Source organism: Phalacrocorax aristotelis, chromosome 11, assembly GCF_949628215.1.
Source record: "Phalacrocorax aristotelis chromosome 11, bGulAri2.1, whole genome shotgun sequence".
NCBI lineage: Eukaryota > Metazoa > Chordata > Aves > Suliformes > Phalacrocoracidae > Phalacrocorax > Phalacrocorax aristotelis.
The window spans coordinates 12696331-12717045 of record NC_134286.1 but is presented as its reverse complement, the minus strand read 5'-3'; the positions used below and the strand labels follow the sequence as shown (position 1 = coordinate 12717045).

Sequence of the window (20715 nt, the reverse complement as noted above, 5' to 3'; positions counted from 1 at the left end):
GTAGGGTCCCTGTGCTTTGCCTAGCAAAACACCAACACTGATTGAGTCAAGACCCGGTCAGCTGCTGACAAGTCCATGTCAGCTTTTCTCCTGCCCATGGGACTTTTCCCAAAGCAGTAATTAATCAGATCAACCAGTCCTTAAAAGTTAGTTACAGACCGCAGGAAGGACTGTTTGTTTGCCAAGCTGCTCTAACTCACTCCACCGCATGTCACAGCCACCCGCCTGCCAGGCCTAGTCACTGGCCTTAGGGGCACCACCTCAGGGACTGCTGGGTCCCTGATGGGACCCCTCATTTCAGCTTCTGGGAAGTCAGTTGTAGACTAGTGCTTAGCTTAGATTTGTTCACTCGCTGGTTCAGGGCACTTCTGTATTTTCTGACACTCCTTGTCCAAGGTGGGATTGTGCTCCTCACTGAGGCTTAAAGCTCATTTTATCTTTATTGTATTGACGCAGCATCATCTGTGTTGGTACAAGACTCCTGTGAGGGAAAAAAGAGAAAAACTGCAGCCAGAAGAACATAACTCTTGAGCAAGGGTTCCCAATGGCAGCTCCCTTCCCTATACACATTCATTTTTTGCTTACAAAACAAAACTCCGTTTCATCCAGGACAGCATCCTTTCAGTGAGTTTTTAAAGAGATGGCATTCATGATCCCCTAAGGACAGAGACTGACTTGGTGCCATGTTTTGGTCTATTTACACCCAGGGTACCGGACAATCCCACAGAAAATTTCACAGACTCGCTCTGGCAATACTCAGCCAGCTGCCAGCACTACAGCCTGCAACAGCCAAGCTGGACGCAAGCAGCTGGGTTCGTGGCAAAACACAAGGACAGCTCATACGCCCTTTGCCCTGGTCAGAACTGAGATGTAGCCCAAGAAATACAGGCATTTACACCTAGCGGCTCAATGGCAGCTTAAGAAGTTTGTTGTATGTTAGGTGTCTGAAGGTTTCCTTTCACAGTTTTTTTCCATCCTGATACTTTCCTGTCAGAAGAGGAAAATGATGACTGTGCTCCAGCTGAGGCACCTTGGACCCGTCTCCTTTACTTCTGCCAGTGATGCACCGTATCCAGCGTGATGGTGCACCTCTCATACCCCATGGGGTGCAGCTGTGAGCCCAGGTTATACCCTAGACCCACAAGGTAAAATACACAGGGAGTTCATGACATCCCCTACAGTTTCAGATGCCTCCTTTTTTCTGAAAAAGCTGTTCTGCTGACAGCGCCATTCAGGGCATGGAGCAGCACATCTCAACAGGTGTGCAGTGATTCATAACTGGCTGCGGGTACCTTCGTGCCAAGAGTCTTTCACCTCATTCCCATCCCTCTGCCACCACCCAGTGCACAGTCAGTATCTACGCAGACCTGCTCTGAGTACACAACAGTCACTGCAGAACTATGTCTGAAAAAGCTCAGTCCCCTCCTTGACAGTGACAACTACAAGGTATAAAGCAGGTGCATGTCCTCCACACACCTATTCCCTTCATCTCACCTCTAGGACATTCCTTACTCAGTAGACTGAATAAGCCCGTTTTCCTGACAGCCTCTCTTTCCTGAAACAGAACAGAGGATACACAGTGCTCCAAACCACACAAAGAACATTAAGCTTCTATGTCCAAATATTTAAGTATTTACACATACAAGCACTAAAAGCTCTTCATAACTTCTCCACTCCAGGTGAAGGATGAGTTGCTTAAAAGCAACTAAACTTTTCACCCCAAGGGCACAGCAGCTCCAGAGGCCTTCCCCAGCATTACACAGATATCAGTCCACAGATCCCGGAGCTCTTCACAGAGCATTTACTGCCACTGTGCTTCAGACAAGAGGCTCAGATCACTCAGCAAATGACGATCTCAGAGAACACTTAATTTAAAAGCTAAACATAGTATGATGCTTGACAGTGTTCCTTTAATAAAAAAGTTATGTTATTTGCCCACAGATATATACCTTTCAAATGAGAATTTGATACCTGATGACATCTTTTTCAAGTGCCTATACTTTCCATTCCTACAATTGTCATTTTACCCACTATAAAATCCCAAAGGTTGTATTAACTTGAATTAAACTGTGAACCTTTGAATATCCATGCCTAAGTTCAGGTACCCGTGGCACAAAAGCCAGAGATGTGTGTCCCCCCACCCAGCGCCCTTGTGGAGTCAGCAGTGCTCAGTATTTCAGCTACTCAAAATGAGACATAATAATCCACTCCTGTGACATACTGCAGGACACAGAGCAAAGCTAGGGGTTCACTGTGAGTCTCCCAGCAGCCAACCCATAACACACCACAAAGCATGTTGTAATTCAGCTGCTCAGAGCAAGAGGGGTCAGTGTCACAGGCTTGGCTAAAGGGAAGTAATGCTTTTCCACCTCTCTGTGATAACTGCCTTCAATGTCTTTATTCTCTGCTTCTGGTGGACTGACCCCACTTCCATTTGGGAGAGCAGAAGGTACAACCATCACGGACATCATTCAAGATGACATTTGCATCCTGCAAGTGTTCAGTTTCACCTTTCCCCTCTGCTGCAGGGCCCTGTGTCCCCAGAATGCCCACTCTCTCTAATGGGAAGCCAAGCAGACACACAAAAATAAAAGTTCCCCATCTTCTACCCAAGCTCAGCTGACATCAGTAACTGCTTTGCTTCTGAATACCTGCCTCTAGCCTTACAGCTAAGTGAACCCCTTGCCCTGCATATTTGACGACTTGTGCAGGTACATTATACTTTATGATGGGAATTTTGAAAGCACACCAAGGTTATCAGCTATAAAAGCAGCTAACATGACAGTGGAGGTTTATCCAAGCATTGCTCCAAGCCATGAGACTGGCAGCTTGTCAAAAGGGAAGGGACTCCAGGCACTGAAATACTTCAGATCAAACAACACATCCTTAAAGAGGATGTTAAAAATAGAGAAGCAAACCTGCTCTTTCCAAAATGCACAGCTCCCTTAGTGCTACTGAACATGCTGTGTTCCCAAAGCCAGCATAACAGAAGGGTATCTGCACTGATGTCAAATATGAAAGGGGTGTGTCTGTTTCTCGTCCACTTTCTTAACAGTCGCTCGGCAAAGTGATGAAGTTTTTTAAAAAGAAAGTGGCCAGGATCAAAAAACCCTTCCAGAAACTCCCAGGCTGCTTCTGGGGTCTAATGGGGACCTATGCTCCAAATGCAAATGCTACTACCTTCAGCAGCACGCTACTTCCCCAGGCAGGGGAGCTGAGAGCACCAAAAAGTTGGAGCAGTGTTTCTCAGGACTTTGTCAGCAATTGACCTGGACAGGCTGGATCGACGGGCTGAGGCCAATTGTATGAGGTTTAACAAGGCCAAGTGCTGTGTCCTGCACTTGGGTCACAACAACCCCATGCAACGCTACAGGCTTGGAGAAGAGTGGCTGGAGAGCTGCCTGGAGGAGAAGTCCCTGGGGGTGCTGGCTGACAGCCGGCTGAACATGAGGCAGCAGCGTGCCCAGGTGGCCAAGGAGGCCAACAGCATCCTGGCTTGTATCAGGAATAGTGTGGCCAGCGGGAGCAGGGCAGGGATGGGGCCCCCGTGCTCAGCACTGGTGAGGCCACACCTTGAATACTGTGTTCAGTTTTGGGCCCCTCAGGACAAGAAGGACACTGAGGTGCTGGAGCGTGTCCAGAGAAGGGCAACGAAGCTGGTGAAGGGTGTGGAGAGCAGGTCTTATGAGGAGAGGTTGAGGGAACTGGAGTTGTTTAGCCTGGAGAAGAGGAGGCTGAGGGGAGACCTTATCGCCCTCTACAACTACGTGAAAGGAGGTTGTAGTGAGGTGGGGATTGGTCTCTTCTCCCAAGTTACTAGCGATAGGATGAGAGGAAATGGCTTCAAGCTGCATCAAGGGATGTTTAGATGGGATATTAGGAAAAACTTCTTCACTGACAGAGTGGTCAGGCATTGGAACAGGCTGCCCAGAGAGGTGGTGGAGTCACCATCCGTGGAGGTGTTTAAAAGATGTGTAGATGTGGCATCTCAGGGCACGGTTTAGGAGACATGGTGGTGTTGGGTTGGGTTGTTGGGTAGTGTTGCATTGACAGTTGGACTTGATGATTCTAGAGGTCTTTTCCAACCTTAATGATTCTATGATTTTATGAATTCCCTCTCTGCCAGAGGATGTAAATACAAGTAGAATGAAGAAAAAAAGCATAGCTTTGATCTGGCTCAGTGCCAAAAGTACAAATCAAATAAGTCTGAAAACCTTGACAAACCTTTTTCATGTGTTCTTTGCTGCTGATCTTTTCTTCTTCTGAAGTTGTGTTCTTGTTTTCTTTCTCAGGGATCCCTATGGAGAGCTGCTCGGTAGCACAGGAAGCTGAATCAGAGAAGCGCAGGTATCTGAGGACTTTGCAGTTGTTTTTCTTTTTACCTTTTTTTTTTTTTTTTGGTAGGAACTCACCTGATATCTAGCAGCTATTCCTTTTACACTAAAGCGCTAGTCTAGGAGCACAGGCTCACACTATCAAGTGACTGAGTTGGCACATGTCAGCAGAGACACAATTACTTGCCACATACACAAAGACTCCTGCCACTGCAAAGAAGATGCACCAGGTTGGGGTGACTGAGGCATAGGCATTTTGCTTGGTATCTTCAATTTGCACAGTGGATGACTGCCTCATCTGACAAGCATGGGCCTGGCCCCTCAAAACTTCAAGAGGGTTTGTCTTCCAGAGTGGGACTGTGCTTGGCTGGCAGGCAGCTCTTCATTCCCTTTTTTGCTTTTCCCAGCAGTTCACTCCCAGAGTATTGGCTCCTATTGCATTTAATGGCTCAAGAAGGTTCAAGTCAAGGACAGGTAGGTTCAGACCAGATTGTTTCCAACTGAGACTATTTTTTGCATTTTTAATGAAGTATAGTTGCAGAGCACACATAGGATACTTTACTACTCTAAAAATAGACCATGCACTTGTTATATAATTTAAAAGGTAGGACACAAATTAGCAGAAATTACATTCACGTGGCACCTCAACTCTCACCTTCTCTGTCTGGAGGCATGTTCCTCATGACACAGGAGTTACTGGCTTTCTTCCCATCTCCTAAGACACATTTGCTGGCACAAGCAAAAGTCTTGCTAGACCATCAGTGTAGGTCTCAAGAAGCTTGTGCCCATGGCAGGACAGCAATAAAATTTAGGGTGGGGTTTATGTTAAGGTAGCACTAGCTTTGCTTTAGCAATCATTGCATTTCCTTCACCTACAAATACAGGTAGTTTTCATGGTCCCATGGTCACTAAACTTCAGCAAACAGACCTAAACTTAAGTCAGAGGACTCAAATTCAAATAATCAAAGCACAAACAGAACAGAAAAAGTAGAAAAAATGCTAGTTTGGACCCAAAATAAAGTAATTACGGTACTAACACAACAATCGATACTGGCGGAACTTACTGGGAAGGGCCCAGAGGCTCTGGGAGGCCTGTCCACTTAACCAAGTTACAACTGCTGGCAGGTGGGAGATATCCAAAAACCCAGAAAGGTTCCTTTTTCTGGAAAAATTGCATACCTTTTTTCTGCAACCACTCAACACAAACCTGCTGTATGTAATGAGGAAAAATTTACACAGATTTTTGACTTAAGCAATGGTGATACCAGAGGCAGCCACCTGAATTGCAGCGGTCATGTTTAGAGCCGAAGCAATGATGCCATTTCTGCCAGGACGATGGCATGCTGCTCCTGCCCATATCTGGGACAGCCACATGGCAGGCATTAGCAACACCTCACACTCTGCCAGAGCACAGACCTGGGGAAACCGAGCAACACCTCCAATGCCAAAAGCCCCCAATCTCCAGGGAACAGCTCACATACAGGTTACTGCTCAAGTCTACTGCAGGGGTCTGACTTCAACTTGTTTGGCTGTTCCTAAACAGAGTTGATTTCAAGAAATTGCAGCAGCATGGATTTCAAAGTGCATTTGCTGAGGAACCTAACGTGGTAGGTCCCGCATTGCTACAGTCATTTGACCTTAACCCTGCCTGCCTGCATAAGCATGGTACTGTTGTGGTGCACAAGCGCTATGGATGAGAGAGAACAATTAATGAGTATAAAACTTTGTGTTATTTTTTCACTTGAAAAAGAAGTCTGGGAATTTGGAAGGCTGTTTTTTTTAAAAGCATCCTAGAACATCAGGGGACAAAAGAAGAAAAGAAAAAGAGAATCAGCCTTTTGCATGTGATTCATGTCTAAAAACACCCACGCAGCTTATCACACTGACCTCAAAAGACAGAAATGCTGCAGCAAGACACTTCCAGAGAGGGAATCCATGGGCACTAAACAACAGTGAACAAAAAGCCCATGAATTATCAGCTCTTCAGAGCTAGTCTGACAAGCAAATATTAATACAATTAGTGCTGATCCCTAAGTCTCATAATTTTCAAGTTATACTGAATTTTTTGAAGGACTGGTACTTGTCACTGCCTTCGGCAGATCTGGTCTGGGAGAAAAAAACCTGAGAAAAACCTAATGAATCAAGGAACCATTTCTTTTCTCTCTGTGTAAAAAACCAGCAGCTGGGTATGGCCAGAATGGCAGACATGATGCTTAGTGTTGCTTTCATCAGGCTGTTCCAGAAACACTGTTCTCCCAGCTCTCAAAAAGTGTGATTTCCCGTGACTGCTTGCTGTGCTGTCTCAACCTGTCATATACCAAAATGGTCTAGATTTGCTGAGAAGGGAAGGTCTGAAGGGCCTGCCATTGCCCTGTGCTCATGCTTTGTGTGCCTGCAAAGTAAAACTGTGCTCCTGAAGAATTTCATATGCCCCAACCGTAGCTCAGCCCAGCCCAGGCAGGAGGTTGCTCATGGCTCCCAGAAATTAAAAAGGTGTATATTAAGGTATGACCTAGAGCAATAGGCCAGCCACTGTCTCATCTCTGCAATCCTCATTGAATCCTAGCAAAGAAAAATCCCTCTTTCTTCATCCCGATTAGAAGACTAAAGAATAAACCTACTGCTTGGATATCTACAGATGAATCTGCATGAATAATTATGAAATTATCATCTGTGATTTAGAGAATGATCAGATCCCAGAGGTTTTCAACATCTTGCCCTACTGCTTCATGTGTTCTCCAGCCAGTGGCGTTGAACACATCTGTCTGGAAACGATGAACAAGGTGAAATGCACTGTCCAGCTATGAAATCTACAGCAAGAATATCCAAGTGTCAGCCATAGTTTCAGCCCTTTGAAGGTGGAGGAAGGCTCTATATCCTCAGGCTACCACAGTCACTAGATATTCATAACTAAAAAGAAAAATCCCTACTATGGCAGCCCAGACCCCCCTGAGAAGTGTGCTTCTTGGAGCTGTTTTGGAATGAGATGACTTGCACATCAGAAAAACTAGCTCTTACAACTCATTCATACCTTATCTGCATCCAGGATAGTTTTTCACATTTTTAACATTGTTAAACATTGTTTTGGGAAATTCCCAACCTAATACTGATTGTGGTTCAAAAATCATGTGTGCCTGAAGGTAAAACATCTTCTGAAAATGTGGAAGTGTCAACATGCAAAACTGATATTTTATTCTAAAAGATGCATGAAAACCAGTTAGCAATGCTCTAACATATCAGTTTAAGCATTTTGTACGAACTAATCTTTTACTTTCCAAATATAAACACATTTCAGAGCTAAAAAATGTTTGTAAAGAATAAAAATCATAAGAGGACATAAAATTCTAAGTTTGAGAGAGCATCATAATGAGTCACACGACTGTCCACCAGTCCTAGTACGTCACTGCTAACAGGAGTTGAAAGCAAAAGGAAGGAAGGTAAGAGCAAGGCAAGACCATGAGATACTAAAACTCTCTAATACCTTAAAAGCCTTTCAGCTCCTGTGACTCTGAGGCAGATGTGATTCCTCTGTATTTAGCAGCCCTAGTAAGAATGTCTTACATTAATTGACCACTTTCCCCTTGATCCCATGTAAACCTTTACCATCCATGATGTCCCTTTGCAGGAAGATCTACAGTTCAGCTACCAGCCAAGTGAAGAATCACAGCCTTTTGCTTGCTTCCATACTGCTCTTATCAGTTTTAATTGAATCCCCCAGATGTTTGTAGTGGAAGAGAGGTCAACAGTCAGTGCCCAGCCACTACCTCTATTCTGTTCATATGTATACATGCTCTGGGCATATAGATGAGATATTTGAGTAGATATTGGATAGTATAACAGAATAGATATTGAAATTCAGTATAGTAATCTAATAATATAAAATCTTTTGATAGGCAGATAGGTTCCTCCCCCCAAGTTGTCACAAGGCAAGAAATTTCAAAGGCTAAGGCTTCCTCTTCAACATTTCTGCATGAAAAACAATTTAAAGATAACAGAATTTCCTTTGATACAAAAAACCTGGTTTCTGTGCAGTGCTGTTGAACAAGCACATTCTGTGGTGCTTTTCCTCTATTGTATCTTTCCAGAGACAAGCTCCATGCTGTCCCCTTTCCAGGTGATGTCTGTTACCAGTGAGAGGACGTGACAGGCAGTTTAGAAGTTTCCTTTTTAACCTACTCAAGAAAGGAGAGCTCTGAAGCTTACAGCAGTGAAATGATTTCTTGCCATTTTCTCTCTTTGTGCTTAGCTGCAAGTTTCCACCTCCGGTCTGCAGCACCCCAAGGAAAATACATACTACTTGTAAGCTGTCAAGGCAAGGTAACTCACTGAAGGAAGTCATAATCAGGAGGCTTAAACTGGCTGTACAGGGGGCTGCATCTTCACTGGAAGATACTTCGGTGTTGCATACTGATCGAAACTGGAAACAGGGAGGGCAGCCCGGGATGCAGTGGTTGGCAAAGAAATGACAGAAGCTGCATTTCTTCTTTTCCCTCCTATGTCCTGAAATATTGCTTCTCTTCTCTTTTAATTCATGAACACTTTTGGTCTCTATCCATTTTAACCAGAGCAGTGCAGAGGCTTTCCTCTCGTAGAGTTTTTGCATTGTTTGTTGTTTTCTTTTTTTTCTTTTTTTCCTCTCTTCTTTTGCCCCTTTTCCTTTTCTCCAGAGAGCTTTCTTGCATGGAAAATGGCAGCCACCTGCTTCTATTGTGAGGCTGCTTGCAAATGCAAACAGCCATTTTACTGAACACAACTGCCTTTGGGCAGAAGCAGGCCCAGCTGGGACTAAGATCTACAAGTGGACAATTAGCAGCCAAGTAGTGGACTAAAGCTGGTTATTTTTATGCTGCCCTGAGGAGATAGGTCAGGCAAGGCAAAACATTAGTATAACCAGCAAACTGTAAGCATCTGAAGCTTCTGCAAGCCCTGAAATGCATGCGTGCTACATTTCTGCATAGCACTGGGCAGCAGGAAGATGTTTTTCTCATAATATTTGCAGCAAGAAAGCTATTGAAAGAGAAGCATGAAGCAACCTTGATTATTATTTTTCATGACTCAATTCTAAAAGCCAATTTTATATTTTTTCTTTGCTCATTATGTTACAATTTTTCAGTGCTGGCTGCCAGCACCGCCTGTCACTGATGGTGCCAGAATGGCATCTTCCACTTGTGCATGAATGAGGTGAGATGGTGACCCTCTGTGCTAAACCCACATCTCCAGAACCAACCCAGAGACACAGGGTAGGCTCCAGGTGACCCATCTGTCCAGTCCTGCAGCCAGGTGAACTGAAAAGGAGGTGGGCACAGTGCTCTTACGCTCCTTTGCACATCAGCACCATCAACCAGCAGTGCTGTCTGGCAGAACTGGGCTACCCTGTGAGGTAAGGGTGTAGATCAGAGGTGGACGTTGCGATGGAGAAGTAACTTTAAGCTGTGGATATGCCAGTGTCAAAAAGCAAATCCTGCTGGAAGGACTTCCCTCATCACAGACATCTGGCTGGACTTTGCTTCTTTCCAATTTTTAAGTGTGTTTTGTTGCAGGAAATGAGACATTAGACACAGCTGGAACCTGCTTGTCTGAATCCTCCATATACTGTTACGACTGCTGCTCAAGCCAGTGTCACCCCATGTAGTGCCAACCTGGCAGCTGAGTTCCCAGAATAGATGCACATGATTATATTTTTAATCTATTGTGATGTCAGAAAACTTCCCTTTTTAGCTTTTGCCTCATCTATCAGCTATAACTTGCTCATGGTTGCTGAGCCATAAATAGAGGTTAGCAGTTAATGTAGGCTAAGATTCACAAAATCATTTGAAGAAGTTAAAGGTCATTAAGAGGGAGCCAGAATCTCCTACATGGTTTTTATTGCCTTAACCTCATGGCATGATGAGAGGCATGAAAATGTGATGGAAATACACAATACTTCATTGTAATGAAGGGAAGCTCTTCCAACATATTGTATATGTATCATCATGAAGACTTAAGGCACCAAGTGATAAATGTTTTGTATGGCCTAAAAATAAAAGGCTGAAAGGGGGGACAGACAGAGGGACCTGTGCTCCACTTCCAGAGCACGATTTGTCTCTCCCTGCAGTGACTGGAAGGAATCATCTCCTAGAAGCGGACTATAAATGCAGCTTTGAGTGAAAGCTTCATATGGAGACATCTGAACCATACATATCAGAAGTAAAATGATGAATTAGAGTCTGCCCACCTGTGGGTGCCTACAGCTCCAGCAGTGAAACTCCCCAGCAGCTGGGGTCCTCAGCATGAGCTGAAAGCTGCTGGGGCCCAGCGCTGAATGCAGACTGCACCCCCCTCACTCCTAAAGCCCTCTGGGACCTTCTGAGGCTGTGCCAGTTGGCAGGGCACTGACCATTAGTCTTCCCAGACAGACCAAAACCCACCTCACTTCTAAATATCTATTCAGTCAAAACATTGAACACCTCTGCCACAACCAGTGAATCAAAAACACCACGGAGTCCAAACAGCAACATGAACCTGGCTAAGAGGTTGGTAGAGATGTTGTACATTTAAGCCAGAAGCGTTTGCTGTTCTTTCTTTCTAGTTATTTACCACAAAGCAAGAACATGCAATGACACAACGCTTGCAGATACACTCACATGCATCCACTTAAGGAGCTTGTGAGCACACCCAGTGATCACCTATTGCTCTGGCAGTTGATAAATCTTGCTCTGCAGTGTCACATTCTGTGGAGGAGAAAGGCCGAAACTTTAAGGGGGGGAGTGAAACGTAACAGAAACTTCACCCTGCCCCCAACCAACAGCAAAGCACCTGATCTTTTCTATCCCCATTCACTTCCTCCTGTTTTCCCAGATCAGAAATGGCAGCTTTGCTTAAATACTCAGAAAGAAGCCATTAAATGGTGACTTTTGGAAAACAGGAAGAAATCTTCTTCAGGTGTGACTGCATGTAAAGCAGTTTGCCTTATAAATCCCAAGTTATGTGGAACAGAAGACTTTCCTTTATTAAATGAGATGTGCGAGGACTCCCCTCCGCCCCTACCTCAGCCCGCCTTCACTCACCTCCTTACTTTTTCTGAAATTCAGATTACACCCTGTGACCCTGAGTCAAACAAAGCATTACAGAAAGGAGAAAAAAATGGAGCTAAGAAGCAAACCTTGACACACTCACAGGAAAACCCCTGCACACAGCAAGTGCATTTCTTCAGCATGGAGTCAGAATGCTGTGCCGCATCACAAGAAATACAAAGGTCAGAGTCAGATGGGGGCTGGTATCTAAGACAGGATTTTTTTAAATTGTTCTTTTATTTTAAAAATGGTTTGTCAACAGCTGGTATCAGTCATTTTCAGCTTCTTTTTGCTTTTGGGTTGGAATTTTCACCCTTTCATATCTATGGTTAAGGACAGATTTTCTATTCTACCACAGTATATTTAGCAACAAGACTATGTCTTTCACTATCTGATCATCATATCATTATATTCCCCCTTTGTTTTTTTTTAATTTTTAAATCGTTGAGGTTGCCAAGGTATCTCTGACTCCTTTTCCAGCCTTGTTTCCCTGGGAACCTTTTGTAAGAGCACAAAGTCATGGACTAGCCACCTATTGCACAGTTACTTGGTTCTAGTTGCTATGATGCAATTAACCATCAAAAAAATAGTCTGCCAGATAAATCAAACTACATTGCACCAATCAGCACTTTTTTTTGCTGCATAACTGAGTCAGCTATGACACAATTAGCTGTATGGAGTCCTGTACTGATGAGGAGAGCGTTCATCCCCAGAAGGGCCCTTGCATGTAAACCAGGAAATCCCCAAACGGGATCCACATAACAAAGTGAAAAAGATCTCCAGAACAAGGGGAGTGAATGGTTTCCAGTGAACATTTCTGAAACTGACAGTTTTTAATCCCCAAAAATTAAAGAATGGGATTATAATTATTTTGAAAACACAGTCATAACCACTCTTTTCCATTACCGTAGGACAAGCTGCAAGAACACAGTCCTGCCTAGAATAATTTCTTCAAGTTCAAAAGAACTGCAGTAAGCTGCAGAAGATAGTGCAGAGTTTATAAAAGTGCATCTCTAGGATTATTTATCTCTGTGGTAGAAGTGCAGGTCTCTGCTTGGTGACATTCATGTTGTTTCAGATAGAGATTCTCAAAATATTTCAATTTCAGGTTAAAGTTATATGACCTTTATTTTAACAACAGTATAGCAAGTTTGCAGGTGATCTGTCCAAAGGCGTATGGGTTTTGAGGGCAGAACTATTTGAATCCAGAGAGTTTTATTTTGTGGTTTTTTTTCTGTTTGTTGGTTTGTTTTTGGTTTTGTTTTTGTTTTTGTTTTTAAGAAAATAGACATAGGAGACTTGCACCTTAGAAATGTTTAGATACATACCTAGATTGGCAGTCAGGTTAAAAAACAAAGTTCAGAACATTTATTTATCTGTTACACTTTAATATTGTTTTTGCTAATTGCAGATTCAGTGCTTTTTCACTTAAACCAGTACAGAGCCTGCAGTAAGGTCAAAGATGGAGCATTCCTGTGTCTTGTGAAACTCCTGCTCATCCTTGGCAGGTTTTCATCTCTCTACCAGGGAATCCTTTCAGGGATGGGGCCCATTCACCCAAAAAGCCTGCTAGTCCAGACGTGACACCACCATTGCAAGTCCTCCTGATTTGTCTCAGCAGCCCTCTAGTTCTGAGCAAACTGACCTTAAAACTTAAATGTCAGGACCTTGATAGCTTAGCATATTCAGAGCTCCCTCTCATCAATTGATCCTAAATTAGTTTCCAGTTAATTTATAGGGCATTCATCTCCTAGAATTTGCTGTCTTCAAGCTACACTTTGCAAGAGACTGAAACACCAAGGGAGCCATGGGTTGTAACACATGTATATGTAATCCCTTTCGCATGGAAATTCAGGGCTGAATTTGTGGGAAGCCAACAATTCATGGCAACAAAATTTCAACTGAAAGATAAAATAAGTGAAGGCAAAAAAATAAAGGGAGAGCAAGGGGCTATGAGATTATATCATGCAATCTTCTGGGATAGTTTTAAGTCTGATTTAAGACTTCAGTTCCCAAGGCCTGCCACTAGATGGTAATAAAAACTAAAATAATAAAACTGACTTGGCATTAAAATCTCTGCCAACTGCAGCCACAGGAGGTTCCCAACACTATGCTGCAGCCCCTCTATGCCTGTTAGCCCAGAAGAAAGCCACTTGTCCCTTCAAAGTCCAGCAGACTGACATTGCCTCCTAACCACAACTTGCAGCAGTTGGGCTCTTCAGCTGTGCTGGAAAAGCACATTGCACAGTGCTACCTGCCGGCAGGGATGGTTGGCATGGGCATGGGACAGAGCTAACCCATGTTGTAGTCCCCTGTAAGACCCCAGCTACATGTCACGCAGGAGCTTTAGGCAAGTCTTTGCTCCACATTCATGCAGACACCCACTTTCCCAGGACCTACCAGTGCTTTACACATTAATCCCAACTGAGCTGGACTTTCCAACTTGCCGTTCAGAGAGGAAAACAAGATTTTCGTGGACATGTCACAGAAATGACTGGGAGGGAGTGCTAGGCTTTGTGTCACATTAGTCCCTTCTAGCCTGGTTGTGGCTCAGATATGCCACTCCTCCACTGCATTTAGGGTAAAGGGGAGATAAGCCACCTCCTCTTTCTGCTTACAAAGATCCCAATTTCTCTCAGATTGCTTAATCTACTGAAAAGTATTCAGTTAATAGGTGAATAATTGTAGCCTTCAGCGTGCCTGGAGCAGATATCATACCAAACATTGAAGCAGGTCTGATTGGACCCTTTAATAGGGTGGCATCATTTTGGGGTCCAAGATCATCTGAGATAGTCTGGGACAGAGCCAGGCTTTCAGCAGAAAGGCTCAATGCTGAGCTTGAAGATGCCTATGGATGGCAGATTGTTCTAGCAAAACAGTCCCACCTAAGCACAGCTTTTAAAACACTAGGTACTCATAGAAAATTACTGGATTTAGGGTACAAAACCAGCTTCAAAACCAGTATGATCTCAAAGCCAATTCAGAGCTCTTCTTGTATCATCTAGTCACCAATAGAACCAATGCTTTAGTAGAGACACCCAACCGGACGCACCTGCTTTGTCACCTTTCCCCCAGTACCATCTGTTATATTTAGGTTACCTGAACTAGTTTGGTGTCATCTTGTGTGGTCAGTTCAGATGACGGGAGTGTGGAGTTCATTGCTCTTCAGTTATCCCCTGTAGCCCATTCCTGGGATTTTTCCTTCCTTCACATACCTTTTGGTCTGACTTTAGCAGAACCACCAGACTGAGAGCTTCAGCTGCCCATTTCTAATCTTTCCTGTATACATTAGGAAAAAGCACACTTGGTCTGTGTTGTACAAAGTGGTCATGATGAAGAGCATGCTTGACCAACCTGATAGCCTTCTACGATGGTGTGACTGGCTGGGTCGATGAAGGGAGAGCAGGGTATGTTGTCTATCTTGACTTCAGCAAGGCATTTGACACTGTCTCCCATAGCATCCTCAGAGGCAAGCTAAGGAAGTGTGGGTTGGATGAGTGGACAGTGAGATGGACAGAGAACTGGCTCAACTGGATCAACTCAGAGAGTTGTGATCAACAGCACAGAGTCTGATTGGAGGTCTGTAACTAGTGGTGCTCCCCAGGGGTCTGTGCTGGGTCCAGTCCTGTTCAACATAGTCATAAATTACCTCGGTGAAGGCACAGAGTGTACGCTCAGCCTATTCACTGATGATACCAAGCTGGGAGGAGTGGCTGATACACCAGAAGGCTGTGCTGCCATGCAACAAGACCTGGACAAGCTGGAGAGCTGGGCCCAGGGGAACCTGATGAAATTCAACAAAAGCAAGTGCAAGGTCCTGCCCCTGGGGAGGAACATCCCCATGTACCAGGGCAGGCTGGGAGCTGAACTACTGGAAAGCAGCTCTGTTGAGAAGGACCTGGGAGTCCTGGTGGACAACAAGCTGACCATGAGCCAACAATGTGCCCTTGTGGCCAAGAAGGCCAATGGTGTCCTGGGGTGCATTAAAAGGAGTGTGGCCAGCAGGGTGAGGGAGGTTATCCTCCCCCTCTACTCCACCCTAGTGAGACCACATTTGGAGTGCTGTGTCCAGTTTTGGGTCCCCCAGTTTAAGAAGGATGTGGAACTCCTTGAGCAAGTCCAGCGGAGAGCTAGCAAGATGCTACCAAGAGCATCTCCCTTATGAGGAAAGGCTGAGAGACCTGGGTTTGTTTAGCCTGGAGATGAGAAGAATGAGGGGGGATCTCATCAATACATATAAATATCTAAAGGGTGGTTGTCAGGACAATGGGACCAGGCTCTTTTCAACAGTGCCCAATGACAGGGCAAGGGGCAACGGGCACAAGCTGGGACAGAGGAAGTTCCACCTGAATATGAGAAAAAACTCCTTTCCTGTGCGGGTGCCAGAGCAGGAGCACAGGCTGCCCAGGGAGGCTGTGGAGTCCCTTCCCTGGAGACATTCACACCCCACCTGGACGCGGTCCTGTGCCCCCTGCTCTGGGTGTACCTGCTCAAGCAGGGGGTTGGACAAGATGATCTCCAGAGGTCCCTTCCAACCCCCACCATTCTGTGATTCTGTCACATTCTTCAGGAGCCCAGCTTCTCTTCGCATGCAAGATGATGTGCACATGGAATAGGAGAGTTTTGCTGTTGCCAAATAGGGTTATTAATTACATTTCTTGCAGTGAGGCAAACCCAGGGTGCCATGGTCCTGGCCACAGAGGGCTCCCAGGAGGGAACACTTGCCTTTCTTCTTAAGGAAGGTCTCCACAGAGCACCCCCCTCAGTATGGCACATGTACCCAGGCAGGGGCTCCACCTACTGCCACTTCCACAGAGATTACCATCTCCCTCTAGCAAGACTTGAGTAGTCTGGGAGGAAAATCTTAAACAGAACATTTAAAACACTGAAATAAATGGGACTGCTCGAAGCACCACGCTGCTCGGAAGGTGTCAGGAGCAAAATTATTCCAGAAGCACTGAACCATATGCTGTCAGGAGCAATCCTGCATTGGCAGAGAGGGGATGGACAAAGCAACCTGATAGATCCCTTCTTTCCATCCTAGCATCTATAATTTCTCTGTTAATGACTTGTAATTGCATCCTACATGTCAGGACACATTTTGATTCCTTGCTTGATAAAGCACTGGGGCCAGTAAGACCATTCAATTAACTGCACAGTCCAATACCTCCCCCAGCGCTAAAACCTCCCCCAGCGCCAAAACCTCCCATCCCAAATCGGCTGGGATCATCTTTCTGTACCTCCACAAGGGCCCAAGGGGGAAGGGAGCAGAGAAGAGAGAAACATTCATTCTCCTCATTTAAAAATGTAAAACACATTCAGGACTGCATGTAATAGTGTTGTAAATCTTATTTCCATAAAGTACCTCCAGGGCTAATTCACGAGACATTAATCATATTCCAGCTTCTCCCAGCTGTTAACTCATCTGCAGGGTTTTTAATAAAAGATTTTGTGTGCATTTTCAAGAGACAAAATTATACCAACAAGGGCTGGTCTACTCAGAGCAGAGATTTCCTTGGTCTGGAGCAAAGGCGACCTTACAGGATCCCAAGCCCCTGCCTGGCAGTTTTCACTCCCTGGCTGAGCCATCCCCGGCTCCGGACAGGTTTACCTCACCCTCCGTTCAATGACGCCCTATGGTGATGAGAATTGGCAAAGGGACAGTCAGTCATATATTTCCAGGTCACTTCCTTCAAGTGCAATCTGATTTACTCCCAGCCAGTTCATTGGCATTGTTCAGTGGCAGAACCCTTGATTATTCCTTCAAATCTCATTTCAGATTCCAAGCACTGTCTCCCTCCTCCCCCCGCCTCCCTCTAGCCTCCTGGAATTATAATCTGATTCGTGGATAAACACACTGTTTCCTTTTATCCCACCTGTCTGAAAGCTCTTCTTTCCAGGAAAGGCCTTGTTTCATCTCCGTGTCGTGTTGGGGAGGTGACAAGCTCTCAGGGACATGGGGTCTGCTGTCTCGACGGGGGAATGCCACAGCACATCCAGAGAGATGGCATATACCTCTTTAAAATGCTGCACATACAAGTCTCCCTTGGCAAGACAGCAAGTGACTCCAAGTTGCAGCAGCAGGGTGACCAGGCATTGGTGTGCTGCATTACAATGTCTGTTCAAAGTCCTCCTCCACTAACACTTCCCCCCCATCCCCACCTGCACCTGCTCACTCATCCCACGGGCCTCACCCAGTCCTTGTTTCTTTTTGCTTCTTGCAAATACAGCCTCCCAGATGCTGGGCTTGTGCCTCTCCATTCAACCTGCGTGTTTTTCCTTCAGGTGAACCCAGGAGAGCAGGGGAGGGCTTCATGTTGTTACCAGCCAGGTAGCAGGTCTGCCCTCAGCCCCCCATCTTCTTCAAGCTCCTTTTCCATATGCAAAGCCAGATTTGGGAGGATTTCATTGTCTAACTCCATCCCCTAAATCAACTTGCTGGGTAATCCTGTTTTAAGTGTACTCCACATTCAAGGGAACGTCACTGTGGCTGCAAAAGCCCCTCTCTTGCTCCGCTTAGTTACATAGAATAATGTTAAAACCAGCCTCAAAACACAGGAGCTCAGTTGTCAAAGGAAAGTGGCAGAGGCTTTCCAAAAGCACTTCCCTCTCCACTGTGAATTCTATAAAATCTTAAAAAACAGGACAAAGCTGAGCATCTTCCCAATATCAGGACAGGCAGCTTGCAGTAGAGGTGCTCACTCAAGGTAATATTCCCCCCTGAAAGCTCATTTTTTCTTTGAGGTATTTAACCACTTCAAAAATAAAAAAAAAGCCAATTTTAAAATGAAAAATGCTACTTCACACTGGTGCCCAGGTGTTTAGATCTATTGTTTTCCAAAGGAAGTATTTAAACTTTTTCTTTCCTTTTCTCAGCTGAAGTTAAACTGCAAATTTGCCTCAATTCCCTAAGATGTGTCTTCAGAAAAAGAAATCAGTGATGTTACTAAATTTAGGAAATTTTTTCTTTCTTTTGAAAAAATGATGTGTGCAATAGAAAGCCAAATCAAGCATAGGTGGGACCGCATTAGATTTAGGCAGAGCTGCGGTGAGAGACATGTCTTAGTTTTTACTGGATGAGAACAGGTGTAGAAGTTTAGGAGTGGGCAAATAAAGGTAGACTTGGCCCTAAGCCCGCACTGAGCACACAAACCAGGGGAGGTCTAACTTCATCAGTCATTCAAGTGAGTGTGAAGATAAAGCAAAATAAATACCTGAGAAAATCAGAGACAAAATGTTGATTGCCGCTGCCTTTTGGGTGAGAAAGTACAGTCCATGCTCCAAGCCTTTTGTTTGTTGACATCTACAAAACTCATCTCCCCAAGCTGGTACAAGTGCACCCCCTTGGGATTGCACCCTTGTTTCTTGTTCCATCTGCAACAGCCCCCTCAGAAAAGCATGCACTGCCTCTCTCCTCCCCTCTCTTCACCTGTGCTTATTCCTTTCTAGGACCCTTCCTTTAGAGGTGACAGTCCAATACTGTAGCTATTCCAGATATGCCACTCTCCAAAGAAATGGGAACTTTTTTCTATGATTAGAAGCCTCTTTCCTACTAATCCACTGCCCACCATGCTGCAGGCCACGCTCTTCCCTCCTGTTGCATCTCAGCTTAATCTTTACCACTGTAAAACAGTGTTCCAGGAACACCTCATTAAAGGCAGAAATATTCAAGAGCATGCTATCTAGCACCCTGACTATATCACAGCTAAAATGTGGTCTTACATGTGACACAGCCAGCAAAAAAAGAAAAAATTAAAATCATCAACTCTGATTCTTTTTCTCACTTTCTTTTGCTTTCATTCCTAAAAGATGATGGTTTTGTTCTAGTATTTCTGTAGGTTTCCCACTGCCCCACACATACTTCTCTATGAGAAAACAGACTCTCCACTTGATTACCAGACAACCTTATTCACGCTCTGAATTTGTTTTCTGCATTTCATCTTGGAAAGTACCGTTCATATCACTGCTATTACCTGTGTACTTCTTTTGAATAGTAAAAAAGCCAACACCAAGGGCTATTAAACCTATGTGATACCAGCAGTTATCTTCATGTTTTCCACTGCACAGAGTGTCTGTACTTCCCTTTTCCCAGCCCCCACTGAAGAATCAACCTTCCCCCCCAAAAGTAACAGCCCATCACACATTTGTCAGCTAGCAATAATTATTTTGGAGTCCCACGGCTGCAACTGAACAGAACCACCATGAGTTCTGTGAGCAGCTTAATTTGGTTATCTTGGATAATCTATTTGTTTTCTTAGTGTTATGTAGTTTAGATTGATTTTGCTATTATTTTCAGCTCCACAGGAAAGAAAATTGGTAAATAACTTTTTTTTTCTAAAATTGTGACAATCATTAACTGTCAACAGACCATCAGACAATCAAACTGCCACCAGCAGAGATCACTCTGTAGGAGGAGAAAGACCACAAGCTCCATAGACACTCTCAGGCCAGGCTCAGGCAGAGCTAGTGCTGAGTGAACACAGCAAAAACCAGACAGCCCTCCCACTTCTGGCCCCACACAACCATGGAAATCCAGTTTTCCTCTGTAAAAAGAGGCATTATGGGCCCATAAGGCTGCAGCATGTCCTTGCACCTCTGGGAGGGTGCAGGCACATACAAGACATAGCTCTGAGCCTGACCTTCCCCCACAGAGCTCAAAACCTGCCTGGTCAAACGCTGTACCCAGGCACAGAGCAAGCTGTCTGCCAACCACCCTACTTGTGGACCACCTGTTGGTACTGCCCTGTATCCTCTCAGTAACACACACCTGAGCACAGGTGGGGAAAATTAAAACCACCCCCAACTCTGAGCTCCAGACCTAAGATACAACCAAAGCCAACTTTTCTTTTCCCTGAACCACTCCTTATTTTGCCTTTTCTTCTCTGATTTTTCTTGCTCCTCCTCTTCCTCACCACCTACCCAACATCTCAGGCAAATCTTTAGCAGAAGCTCTACATCTTCAGACCCTCATCTTCACACTGAACCCTCCTGCTTCACCAACCCCCTAGTCAAGTATGCAACACAGCACACCCCAACATTTACTTAAATCTTACATCAGAAAACTGCACCACCAGCCCAACCATCCTCCTAAAGCAGCCCTCTCCTGCTGGGCTTTGCTCCTTTTAGCTCTAACCCAGTACAGCTCCGGCAGGCAGAGCTGACTGAAAAGGGCTGGTGAACAACAGGGTGATAGTCAGCCCTGTTGTATATGAAAACCAGTTCTTCTGAGGTACTCCATAAGCACGGAGGGTGGACAATCAAATACCACGTCTTTTTCCCCTCCAAATGTAAGATTTCAAGAAGTCAGGGAGAAATATACTTCCTGTTCC

The 20715-nt window shown here is 44.8% G+C and overlaps 1 long non-coding RNA gene across 2 annotated transcripts; it reads right to left on the bottom strand.

The window, feature by feature from the left end:
- Positions 1-359: 359 nt before the first annotated feature.
- On the bottom strand, positions 360-20363 carry LOC142063108 (uncharacterized). Of its 2 annotated transcripts, none has more exons than XR_012662635.1 (3): positions 20306-20363; positions 4225-4328; positions 360-481 (listed from the first exon to the last, which is right to left on the bottom strand). It is a non-coding gene; the product is annotated as an uncharacterized LOC142063108 (long non-coding RNA). The 2 variants fall into 2 exon arrangements; XR_012662636.1 differs by lacking the exon at positions 20306-20363 and adding an exon at positions 18601-18741.
- Between the last annotated feature and the right edge of the window lie 352 nt (positions 20364-20715).